We start from the raw sequence: 13,074 nt of genomic DNA, 5'->3' as shown, positions 1-13,074 counted from the left end.
GAATCCTTCAGGATTCTGTCGAGAATCCTTCAGGATTCTGTCGAGAATCCCTTCAGGATTCTGTCGAGAATCCCTTCAGGATTCTGTCGAGAATCCCTTCAGGATTCTGTCGAGAATCCCTTCAGGATTCTGTCGAGAATCCCTTCAGGATTCTGTCGAGAATCCCTTCCGGATTCTGTCTAGAATTCCTTCAGTATTCTGTCAAGAATCCCCTCAGGATTCTGTCGAGAATCCCCTCAGGATTCTGTCGAGAACCCCCTCAGGATTCTGTCGAGAATCCTTCCAGGATTCTGTCGAGAATCCCTTCAGGATTCTGTCGAGAATCCCTTCAGGATTCTGTCGAGAATCCTTTCAGGATTCTGTCGAGAATCCTTTCAGGATTCTGTCGAGAATCCTTTCAGGATTCTAAAGAGGATACCTTCAGGATTCTGTCGAGAATCCTTCAGGATTCTGTCGAGAATCCTTCAGGATTCTGTCGAGAATCCTTCAGGATTCTGTCGAGAATCCTTCAGGATTCTGTCGAGAATCCTTCAGGATTCTGTCGAGAATCCTTCAGGAATCTGTCGAGAATCTCTTCAGGATTCTGTCGAGAATCCCGTCAGGATTCTGGCGGTAATCCCTTGAGGATTCTGTCGAGAATTCTGTCGAGAATCCCTTCAGGATTCTGTCGAGAATCCCTTCAGGATTCTGTCGAGAATCCCTTCAGGATTCTGTCGAGAATCCCTTCAGGATTCTGTCGAGAATCCCTTCAGGATTCTGTCGAGAATCCCTTCAGGATTCTGTCGAGAATCCCTTCAGGATTCTGTCGAGAATCCCTTCAGGATTCTGTCGAGAATCCCTTCAGGATTCTGTCGAGAATCCCTTCAGGATGCTGTCGAGAATCCCTTCAGGATTCTGTCGAGAATCCCTTCAGGATTCTGTCGAGAATCCCTTCAGGTTTCTGTAGACAATCCCTTCAATATTCTGACGAGAATCCCTTCAGGATTCTGACGAGAATCCCTTCAGGATTCTTACGAGAATCCCTTCAGGATTCTGACGAGAACCCCTTCAGGATTCTGACGAGAACCCCTTCAGGATTCTGACGAGAATCCCTTCAGGATGCTGACGAGAATCCCTTCAAGATTCTAACGAGAATCCCATCAGGATTCTGTCGAGAATCCCTTCAGGATTCTGTCGAGAATCCCTACACGATTCTTTCGAGAATCCCTTCAGGATTCTGTCGAGAATCCCTTCAGAAATCTGTCGAGAATCTCTTCAGGATTCTGTCGAGAATCCCGTCAGGATTCTGGCGAGAATCCCTTGAAGATTCTGTCGAGAATTCCGTCAGCATTCTGTCGAGAATCCCGTCAGCATTCTGTCGAGAATCCCGTCAAGATTCTATCGAGAATCCTTCCAGAATTCTGTCGACAGTCCCTTCAGGATTTTGACGAGAATCCCGTCAGGATTCTGTCGAGAATCCCTTCAGGATTCTGGCGAGAATCCCTTCAGCATTCTGACGAAAATCCCTTCAGGATGCTGGCGAGAATCCCTTCAGGATTCTGACGAGAATCCCTTCAGGATTCTGACGAGAATCCCTTCAGGATTCTGTCGACAATCCCTGTAGGATTCTGTCGAGAATCCCTTCAGGATTCTGTCGAGAATCCCTTCAGGATTCTGTCGAGAATCCCTTCAGGACTCTGTCGAGAATCCCTTCAGGATTATGTCGAGAATCCCTTCAGGATTATGTCGAGAATCCCTTCAGGATTATGTCGAGAATCCCTTCAGGATGCTGTCGAGAATCCCTTCAGGATGCTGTCGAGAATCCCTTCTGGATGCTGTCGAAAATGCCTTCTGAATTCTGTCGGAATCCCTTCAGGATTCTGTAGAGTCTGTTCAGGATTTTGTCGAAAATATCTTCAGGATTCTGAGGAGAATCCCTTCAGGATTCTGAGCAGAATCCCTTCAGGATTCTGAGGAGAATCCCTTCAGGATTCTGAGGAGAACCCCCTCAGGATTCTGACGAGAATCCCTTTAGGATTCTGACGAGAATCCCTTCAGGATTCCGTCAAGAATCCCTTCAGGATTACGTCAAGAATGTCTTGAGGATTCCATCAAGAATTCCTTCAGGGTTCCGTCAAGAAACCTTTCAGGATTTCGTCAAGAATCCCTTCAGGATTCTGAGGAGAATCCCTTCAGGATTGTGAGGAGAATGCCTTCAGGATTGTGAGGGGAATCCCTTCAGGATTCTGAGGAGAATCCCTTCAGGATTCAGAGGAGAATCCCTTCAGGATTCTGAGGAGAATCCCTTCAGGATTCTGAGGAGAATCCTTTCAGCATTCTGAGGAGAATCCCTTCAGGATTCTGAGGAGAATCCCTTCAACATTCTGAGGAGAATCCCTTCAGCATTCTGAGGAGAATCCCTTCAGGATTCTGAGGAGAATCCCTTCAGGATTCTGACGATAATCCCTTCAGGATTCCGACGAGAATCCCTTCAGGATTCCGGCGAGAATCCCTTCAGGATTCCGGCGAGAATCCCTTCAGGATTCCGACGAGAATCCCTTCAGGATTCCGACGAGAATCCCTTCAAGATTCTGACGAGAATTCATTCAGGATTCCGTGGAGAATTCCTTCAAGATTCTGACAAAAATCCCTTCAGGATTCTGACGAGAATCCCTTCAGGATTCTGACGAGAATCCCTTCAGGATTCCGTCAAGAATCCCTTCATGATTCCGTCAAGAATCTCTTCATGATTCCGTCGAGAATCTCTTCAGGATTCCATCAAGAATTCCTTCAGGATTCCTTCACGAATCCCTTCAGGGTTCCGTCAAGAATTCCATCAGGAAGCCGTCAAGAATTCCATCAGGAAGCCGTCAAGAATCCCTTCAGGATTCCGTCAAGAATCTGTTCAGGATTCCGTCAAGAATCTCTTCAGGATTCTATCAAGAATTCCTTCAGGATTCCTTTAAGAATCCCTTCAGGATTCCGTCAAGAATAATTTCAGGATTCCGTCAAGAATCCTATTAGGATTCCATCAAGAATCCTTTCAGGATTCCGCCAAGAATTCTTTCAGGATTCCGTCAAGAATCCTTTCAGGATTCCGTCAAGAATCCCTTCAGGATTCCGTCAAGAATCTCTTCAGAATTCCGCCCAAAATCCCATCAGGATTCCGTCAAGAATCCCTCCAGGATTCCGTCAAGAATCCCTCCAGGATTCCGTCAAGAATCCCTTCAGGATTCCGGCAAGAACCCTTTCAGGATTCCGTCAAGAATCCAATCAGAAGAATCCCTTCAGGTTATTGGCTTATTCTTCAAAAACGAGTCTACTGAGATCCTCTCTAGGAATTTTTGAAGCTCTAGAAGCTTGTTGAGGATCTCTTCAGAGCGCTACTCAAAATTCCTTCTGAATTATGTTGAGGGTTGATTAATGAAGTGCGATCGTCATATGGCTTTCATAAGTCGCCACGACAACAACAATCAATTTCATAGCCCTCACTTTATCCACCTAGCGCTCGAATTCGAACTGACAGTAGAGTTTATCTTTCGAACAAAAGTGATTTTCAATCATCGTGGGTCGACCGAAAAAGTCTGCCAACAATTTGTACAAACACATTCCTCAAACATATTTCTTGTGAATTGAATCACCACAACCACCACAACTGACAGGAACGGCGTTATGATGACGACAGCTCAACGAAGTCAATTGAATACGATTTTATCACATTCAATTAATTAATGTGACGATCAACATGTCCGCTCGCGTCGACGACGACGATCTCCACCACGTCTCATTCTCGGTCACGTGACGGGACGGGAGACGATCAAATGGATGGCGAAGTGTTCCGCGAAGATTTCAACGACTAGATTTGGAATCAAATCTGATCTCCAACGGCGATGAAGATCATTGGACGACGTCGATGGGAAATGGTTATTGTCGGGGAGGCTAAATTTAGGAAACCGTGGAAACGTGGCAAATGACGAAGTCACCGTCGTCGACGATGCTGATCCAAACAATTAATAAATGTTTGCATCCACCCACACGCCCTGGGAGAAATTTTCCGAAAACTGTCGGCCGGCGTTGAACAGGAAAAATGCATTCAATGTGAGGAAAATTCACCGCCATCCAAATGGGAAAGTAAGTCCGCCGGTTGTCGTTTTGTTTTTGTCTCCATTTTCTCGCTACAGTACACATGTCGTCCGTCACCGTTCGGGGGGAAAAGTGCACTTTCGGTTGGAAATCTTGGCGGCCGAGTGTTATTCTTAGACTGCCCCCGCAGATTCGGGCCCGCTTGGGAAGCCAAGTGCAATCGAGCGCGGGAAGACGGTTGTTCGCTCGATTTGTCACGGAAAATACGTTAGTGGATTTGGACCCGGCTGCTGGACCGATTGAAACGGGCCACAAACCGGGTGCGAAAAACTCAAACAAACTTGGCTCAAAATCAAGTGGTGCAGTCATTCGTGGATTGGCCATTGAGCTAATTTATACAAAGTCGCTTTTGAACGAAATTCATGTTCAATCAAGTGAAGAGTTGATTTAAAACATAAATTTGCGTCGATCAATCAACGAAATTAAAAGACACATGACGAAAAAAATCGTTTGTATTTGAGTACAAGTTATTCGAAAAAGACACGAAGCTTGGCATCTTGGCTTGCAAACGATGTCCGCCCGTAAGAGTAATAGAAGTGGCAATTGTTTACATGTGGCCCTTTCGTAATCGTAATCGTCCTGTCAACGTTGCCATCTTCAACAGCTTGCGATGCGAAGAGAATTGATAATCATCAGGCAAGGCAGCAAGGGTCCACCGCACACGTGAAAGTGACTCCCTCTGTTCCAATTTATCGTGGCGGCCGCTGACTGCTGTGTCTCTTATATTGTCACGAACATCGCGATGTGCCACAAACGAAATTTATTTTTTGGCAACGACCGTAGCCGGGCAGCTGGTTGGTTGGTGGCGTATAGCCATGATGAGATAATTTTCTCGACGGATCAGAGAATGGTTTTTGGTTCCATTGAGACTGGGTGGCGACCAGACGTAAGAAAAACCGAAGCATGTTCAGCGGATAGCAAAGCAAGGCAACATGTGGGTTCCATGGTGTAATGGTTAGCACTTTGGACTCTGAATCCAACGATCCGAGTTCAAATCTCGGTGGAACCTGGTGATATTTTTTAGGTAGCTCAATGAATTTTTTTCCAAACTTAATTCGAATTTTGAGCAAAATGTCTTCCGATTTGTTTTTTCATTTCGGATTCCTCAACGTAATGCAGTTCATATTTCTGAATGGAATTCAGTTTGGATACCTGAACGGAATCCGGTTTGGATTCCTCAACGGAATCAAGTTTGGATTCCTCAACGAAATCCGGTTTGGATTCCCCAACGGAATCCGGGGAAACTAGATTCCGTTCAGGAATTCGAACTAGATTCCGTACAGGAATCCAAACTGGATTCCGTTCAGAAATCCGAACCGGATTCCGTTGGGAATCCAAACCGGATTCCGTTGAAGAATCCAAACCGGATTCCGTTGAGGAATCCAAACCGGATTCTGTTGAGGAATCCAAACCGGATTCTGTTCAGGAATATAAACCGGATTCCGTTGAGGAATCCAAACCGGGTTCCGTTTAGGAATCCAAACCCGATTCCGTTCAGGAATCCAAACCGGTTTCCGTTGGGAATCCAAACCGGATTCCGTTGAAGAATCCAAACCGGATTCCGTTCAGGAATCCAAACAGGATTCCGTTCAGGAATCCAAACCGGATTCCGTTCAGGAATCCAAACCGGATTCCGTGCAGGAATCCAAACAGGATTTCGTATAGAAATCCAATCTGGATTCCGTTCAGGATTTCAAACTGGATTCCGTTCAGTAATCCAAACTGTATTCCGGTCAGGAATCCAAACTATATTCCTTTCAGGAATCCGAACTGGATTCCGTTCAGGAATCCGAACTGGATTCTGTCCAGGAATCCAAACTGGATTCCGTTCAGGAATCCAAACCGGATTCCGTTGAGAAATCCAAACCGGATTCCGTTCAGGAATCCAAACCGGATTCTGTTCAGGAATCCAAACCGAATTCCGTTGAGGAATCCAAACCAGATTCCGTTGAGGAATCCAAACCGGATTCCGTTCAGGAATCCAAACCGGATTCCGTTCAGGAATTCAAATTGGATTCCGCTAAGGAATCCAAACAGGATTCCGTTCAGGAATCCAAACAGGATTCCGTTTAGAAATCCAATCTGGATTCCGTTCAGGAATCAAAACCGTATTCCGTTGGGGAATACAAACCGGATTTCGTTGAGGAATCCAAACTGGATTCCGTTGAGGAATCCAAACCGGATTCCGTTGAGGAATTCAAACCGGATTCTGTTCAGTAATCCAAACTGGATTCCGTTCAGGAATCCAAACTGGATTCCGTTCAGGAATACAAACTGAATTCCGTTTAAACTGGATTCCGTTCAGTAATCCGAACTGTATTCCGGTCATGAATCCAAACTGGATTCCGTTCAGGAATCCAAACTGGATTCTGTTCCGGAATCCATACTATATTCCGTTCAGGAATTCAAACCGGATTCCGTTCAGGAATCCAAACAGGATTCCGTTCAGGAATCCAAACCGGATTCCGTTCAGGAATCCAAACAGGATTCCGTTTAGAAATCCAATCTGGATTCCGTTCAGGATTTCAAACTGGATTCCGTTCAGGAATCCGAACTGGATTCGGATTCCTGAACGGAATATAGTTTGGATTCCTGACCTGGAATACAGTTTGGATTACTGAACGGAATCCAGTTTGAAATCCTCAAAGGAATCCAGTTAGGATTTCTGACCGGAATCCAGTTTGGATTCCTGACCGGAATCCAGTTTGGATTCCTGAACGGAATCCAGTTCGGATTCCTGAACGGAATCCAGTTTAGATTCCTGACCGGAATCCAGTTTAGATTCCTGACCGGAATCCAGTTTAGATTCCTGACCGGAATCCAGTTTGAATTCCTGAACGAAATCCCGTTTGGATTCCTGAACGGAATCCAGTTCAGATTCCTGAACGGAATCCAGTTTGGATTCCTGAACGACATCCAGTTCAAATTCCTGAACGGAATCCAGTTGGGATTCCTGAACGGAATCTAGTTCGGATTCCTAAACGGAATCCAGTTCGGATTCCTGAACGGAAACCAGTGTGGATTCCTGAACGGAAACCAGTTCGGATTCCTGAACGGAATCCAGTTAGGATTCCTGAACGAAATCCAGTTCGGATTCCTGAACGGAATCCAGTTCAGATTCCTGAACGGAATCCAGTTTGGATTCCTGACCGGAATCCAGTTTGTATTTCTGACCGGAATCCAGTTTAGATTCCTGACCGGAATCCAGTTTAAATTCCTGAACGGAATTCAGTTTGGATTCATGACCGGAATACAGTCCGGATTACTCAACGGAATCCAGTTTAAAATCCTGAACGGAATCCAGTTTGGAGTCCTGAACGAAATGCAGTTTGGAGTCCTGAACGAAATGCAGTTTGGATTCCTGAACGGAATCCAGTTTGGATTCTTGAACGGAATCCAGTTTGGATTCCTGAACAGAATCCAGTTTGGATTCCTGAACGGAATCCTGTTTGGATTCCTGATCGGAATCCTGTTTAGATTCCTGAACGGAATCCAGTTTGGATTCCTGAACGGAATCCAGTTTGGATTCCTCAACGGAATCCAGTTTGGATTCCTCAACGGAATCCAGTTTGTATTCCTCAACGGAATCCAGTTTGGATTCCTGAACGGAATCCAGTTCGAATTCCTAAACGGAATCCAGTTTGGATTCCTGACCGGAATACAGTTTGGATTACTGAACGGAATCCAGTTTGAAATCCTGAACGGAATCCAGATTGGATTCCTCAACGAAATCCGGTTTGGATTCCCCAACGGAATCCGGTTTTGATGCCTGAACGGAATCCAGTTTGGATTTCTGAACGGAATCCAGTTCGGATTCCTGAACGGAATCCAGTTTGAAGTCCTGAACGGAATCCAGTTTGGATTTGTATATTCGGGAATCCAAACTGGATTCTGTTCTGGAATATAAACCGGATTCCGTTCAGGTATCCAAACCGGTTTCCGTTCAGGAATCCAAACCGGATTCCGTGCAGGAATCCAAACCGGATTTCGTTGAGGAATCCAATCTGGATTCCGTTCAGGATTTCAAACTGGATTCCGTTCAGTAATCCAAACTGTATTCCGGTCAGGAATCCAAACTATATTCCTTTCAGGAATCCGAACTGGATTCCGTTCAGGAATCCGAACTGGATTCTGTCCAGGAATCCAAACTGGATTCCGTTCAGGAATCCAAACCGGATTCCGTTGAGGAATCCAAACCGGATTCCGTTGAGGAATCCAAACCGGATTCCGTTGAGGAATCCAAACCGGATTCCGTTGAGGAATCCAAACCGGATTCCGTTGAGGAATCCAAACCGGATTCCGTTGAGGAATCCAAACCGGATTCCGTTGAGGAATCCAAACCGGATTCCGTTGAGGAATCCAAACCGGATTCCGTTCAGGAATCCAAACCGGATTCCGTTCAGGAATCCAAACCGGATTCCGTTCAGGAATCCAAACCGGATTCCGTTCAGGAATCCAAACCGGATTCTGTTCAGGAATCCAAATTGGATTCCGTTAAGGAATCCAAACAGGATTCCGTTTAGAAATCCAATCTGGATTCCGTTCAGGAATCAAAACCGGATTCCGTTGGGGAATCCAAACCGGATTTCGTTAAGGAATCCAAACTGGATTCCGCTGAGGAATCCAAACCGGATTCCGTTGAGGAATTCAAACCGGATTCTGTTTAGTAATCCAAACTGGATTCCGTTCAGGAATCCAAACTGAATTCCGTTTAAACTGGATTCCGTTCAGTAATCCGAACTGTATTCCGGTCATGAATTTAAACTGGATTCTGTTCTGGAATCCATACTATATTCTGTTCAGGAATTCAAACCGGATTCCGTTCAGGAATCCAAACCGGATTCCGTTCAGGAATCCAAACCAGATTCCGTTCAGGAATCCAAACAGTATTCCGTTTAGAAATCCAATCTGGATTCGATTCAGGATTTCAAACTGGATTCCGTTCAGGAATCCGAACTGGATTCCTGACCAGGAATACAGTTCGGATTACTGAAAGGAATCCAGTTTGAAATCCTAAAAGGAATCCAGTTTGGATTCCTCAACGGAATCCAGTTTGGATTCCTGAACGGAATCTAGTTTGGATTCCTGACTGGAAACCAGTTTGAATTCCTGACCGGAATCCAGTTTGGATTCCTGACCGAAATCCAGTTTGGATTACTGAACGGAATCCAGTCCAGATTCCTGAACGGAATCCAGTCAGGATTCCTGAACGGAATCCAGTTCGGATTCCTGAACGGAATCCAGTTCGGATTCCTGAACGGAATCCAGTTTAGATTCCTGACCGGAATCCAGTTTAGATTCCTGACCGGAATCCAGTTTAGATTCCTGACCGGAATCCATTTTGAATTCCTGAACGAAATCCCGTTTGGATTCCTGAACGGAATCCAGTTCAGATTCCTGAACGGAATCCAGTTTGGATTCCTGAACGACATCCAGTTCAGATTCCTGAACGGAATCCAGTTTGGATTCCTGAACGGAATCTAGTTCGGATTCCTAAACGGAATCCAGTTCGGATTCCTGAACGGCATCCAGTTTGGAGTCTTGAACGGATACCAGTTCGGATTCCTTAACGGAATCCAGTTAGGATTCCTGAACGAAATCCAGTTCGGATTCCTGAACGGAATCCAGTTCAGATTCCTGAACGGAATCCAGTTTGGATTCCTGACCGGAATCCAGTTTGTATTTCTGACCGGAATCCAGTTTGAATTCCTGAACGGAATTCAGTTTGGATTCATGACCGGAATACAGTTCGGATTACTCAACGGCATCCAGTTTAAAATCCTGAACGGAATCCAGTTTGGAGTCCTGAACGAAATGCAGTTTGGATTCCTGAATGTAATCTAGTTCGGATTCCTGAACGGAATCCAGTTTGGATTCTTGAACGTAATCCAGTTTGGATTCCTGAACGGAATCCAGTTTGGATTCCTAAACGGAATCCAGTTTGGATTCCTAAACGGAATCCAGTTTGGATTCCTAAACGGAATCCAGTTTGGATTCCTAAACGGAATCCAGTTTGGATTCCTAAACGGAATCCAGTTTGGATTCCTAAACGGAATCCGGTTTGGATTCCTGAACGCAATCCGGTTTGGATTCCTGATCGGAATCCAGTTTGGATTCCTCAACGGAATCCAGTTTGGATTCCTGAACAGAACCTGGTTTGGATTCCTCAACGGAATCCGGTTTGGATTTCTCAACGGAAACCGGTTTGGCTTCCTCAACGGAATCCGGTTTGGATTCCTCAACGGAATCCGGTTTGGATTCCTCAACGGAATCCGGTTCGGATTCTTGAACGGAATCCAGTTTGGATTCCTGACCGGAATACAGTTCGGATTACTGAACGGAATCCAGTTTGAAATCCTGAACGGAATCCGGTTTGGATTCCTGAACGGAATCCGGTTTGGATTCCTGAACGGAATCCGGTTTGAATATCTGAACGGAATCCGGTTTGGATTCCTCAACGAAATGCGGTTTGAATTCCTCAACGAAATGCGGTTTGGATTCCTCAACGGAATCCAGTTTGGATTCCTCAACGGAATCCAGTTTGGATTCCTCAACGGAATCCAGTTTGTATTCCTGAATGGAATTCAGTGTGGATTCCTGAACGGAATCCAGTTCGGATTCCTTAAGGGAATCTAGCTCGGATTCCTGAATATTATCTACTTCGGATTCCTGAACCGAATCCTGTCCGAATTACTGAACGGAATCCAATTCGGATTTATGAATGGAGTCTAGTTCGAATTTCTGGACGAAATCCATTGAGAATTCCTTGATGGATTCCTCAACGGGATCCAATTCGAATTGCTAAATGGAATTTAGTTCGGATTTCTGAACAAAGTATAGTTTGGATTCCTAAAAAGACTTCCGAAAATACATACATCTTTGGTATTTTGGAAAAGGATTTTTTTTTTGCAATTTCCTAATTTCCCTTTCAAACGAACTGCTCGAAGCCTTGAACGGAATTCCTTTTAGTCACGTAAAAAAACCTTTCTCGGAATTCGACATAAAATCCTATGCAAGTTTCTAATGGATCCTGGATTGCCAGGCCTACTGCTAGTCAAGGCCATAGTATTGCTTGTTTACCACCTAAATCAACGTAAAACCGCAGTCTTCTAACGAACAATAAACACTGTTTGACAAGCGCCACCTGTTGTGAGCCAAAATTTTATGAAACCGAAACGGAAAAATCTCGCTGAGCCAAGTGCAAAATTGCCAACCTACTGAAGCAGAACAAGTTGAGCGCGGTCGGGGATCCGCAGACTGCGGATCATTATTATTCCGCGATTCGAGAACAACAGGAAATAACGCAAGACAACGCAGACAACGCCGCAAATCCACGTGGTTTTCGTCGTCGATGTCGTCGCGGTTGCTTGGTTTTTGTTTGTCGGTTGTCCATCATTCGCCACAAACTGCGTGATGACGGACGCAAGAAAACAGAGAAAAACAAAAAGCGAGATTCGGATTCCGGTTGGACAGGATTTAAAACTTTGGTGTTTTTTTTTTCGCTGTTCTAAAAACCGAATCGCGCACATCAAATCGTCATAATTAGGGGAAATCGCTAAGGTTAATCCGTCCCAGTGTGTGAGTGCATTCGATCAAAATTTTGTTGCTTTGCTGTCTGTCGATGTCATCCCTCCCTCCATCGCAGCGCGGTGCTGCCGCACCACAACCTCAAATGCATGGCTCTTGAGAAACAAAAGGGTACCTGATACCGATGTGTGCAGTGTGTAATCATTTTTAATGGTTATTTTGTTTATATTATTATTTGAGCGCCTACTGCGATGATTATTCGGCGAAGGCTATTGGGATTTTTGGATAACAACTGAGATGGTAGGGATGATATAAATTAATCAATTATTTTAATTAAATTATTTTACTGGCGATGAAAATTCATTACCAAAAAAACAATTTATTTACTAATAAATAATATAATTTCAAAATCCAACCATTAAAAATGATTACACACTCGCACACATCGATATCAAGTACCTCAATGCAAACATTTTTTTAACAAATCAAGAAGAAATTTTTTTTTGTATCTTTATTAAGGAGACTTTCAGCCCGAGGCTGGCTCGTCTCCGTCAAGAAGAAATTGTCAAAATAACTTATCAGCATAAACGATTTTTATTGCCCAGCAAAAACTTATAACGATAGAGTCAAATTATGTTTACTTCAGTTCATAGACGTTTTTTTTTCAAATCTGGTTAGACAGCCATCATGGCCAATCACATTTAAAATCAATGCAAACATTTTTTTAACAAATCAAGAAGAAATTTTTTTTTTGTATCTTTATTAAGGAGACTTTCAGCCCGAGGCTGGCTCGTCTCCGTAAAGAAGAAATTGTCAAAATAACTTATCCGCATAAACGATTTTTTATTGCCCACCAATTGGTTCAAAAATAGAGTATAACGATAGAGTCAAATTATGTTTACTTCAGTTCATAGACGTTTTTTTTTTCAAATCTGGTTAGACAGCCATCATGGCCAATCACATTTAAAATTAGGATTCAAACGAGAAATCTTTTAATCGCTCTTATCGCGTTATCGCGCACCCCTAATCAATTATTCAAAAACTTGCACGACATCCCTACCATTAGGAGGTGTGAGGCGGAGGGTCTTCTGCATGTTTGGTGGGTTGTTGTGCCTGTGCTGTTGCATAAAAACGAATATAAAATGCTGGAAAAGGGCGACTAAATTGCATCGTTTTGGAAGTGTTGACTCTTCCTTGCGTTGTTTTCGTTCTTCCTGCGTGGGCCGTGAATTACTTATTCAATTTTGAGATCTTTTTTGTGCAACGCTGCAGAAGTAGGTAATTTGCGAATCTTGGACAAACAACAATAAATTTGTGCATGCTTGCGTTTAATTTTTTTTTCTTCTGCGGCATAGAATCCGCGATGTGGAATAAGGCACATAGGAAAGTACTAACCATTCACATCATAAAAACGATGGAGAGATG

At 44.1% G+C, this 13,074-nt stretch overlaps 1 non-coding gene across 1 annotated transcript; it reads left to right on the top strand.

Moving 5' to 3' along the window:
* The first annotated feature begins 5,059 nt into the window (after positions 1-5,059).
* On the top strand, positions 5,060-5,131 carry Trnaq-cug (transfer RNA glutamine (anticodon CUG)). The gene has a single exon. It is a non-coding gene; the product is annotated as a tRNA-Gln (tRNA).
* The last annotated feature ends 7,943 nt before the right edge of the window (positions 5,132-13,074 follow it).

The sequence above is a fragment of the Armigeres subalbatus genome, chromosome 1, assembly GCF_024139115.2.
Source record: "Armigeres subalbatus isolate Guangzhou_Male chromosome 1, GZ_Asu_2, whole genome shotgun sequence".
NCBI lineage: Eukaryota > Metazoa > Arthropoda > Insecta > Diptera > Culicidae > Armigeres > Armigeres subalbatus.
This window is presented reverse-complemented; position numbering and strand designations above follow the sequence as displayed.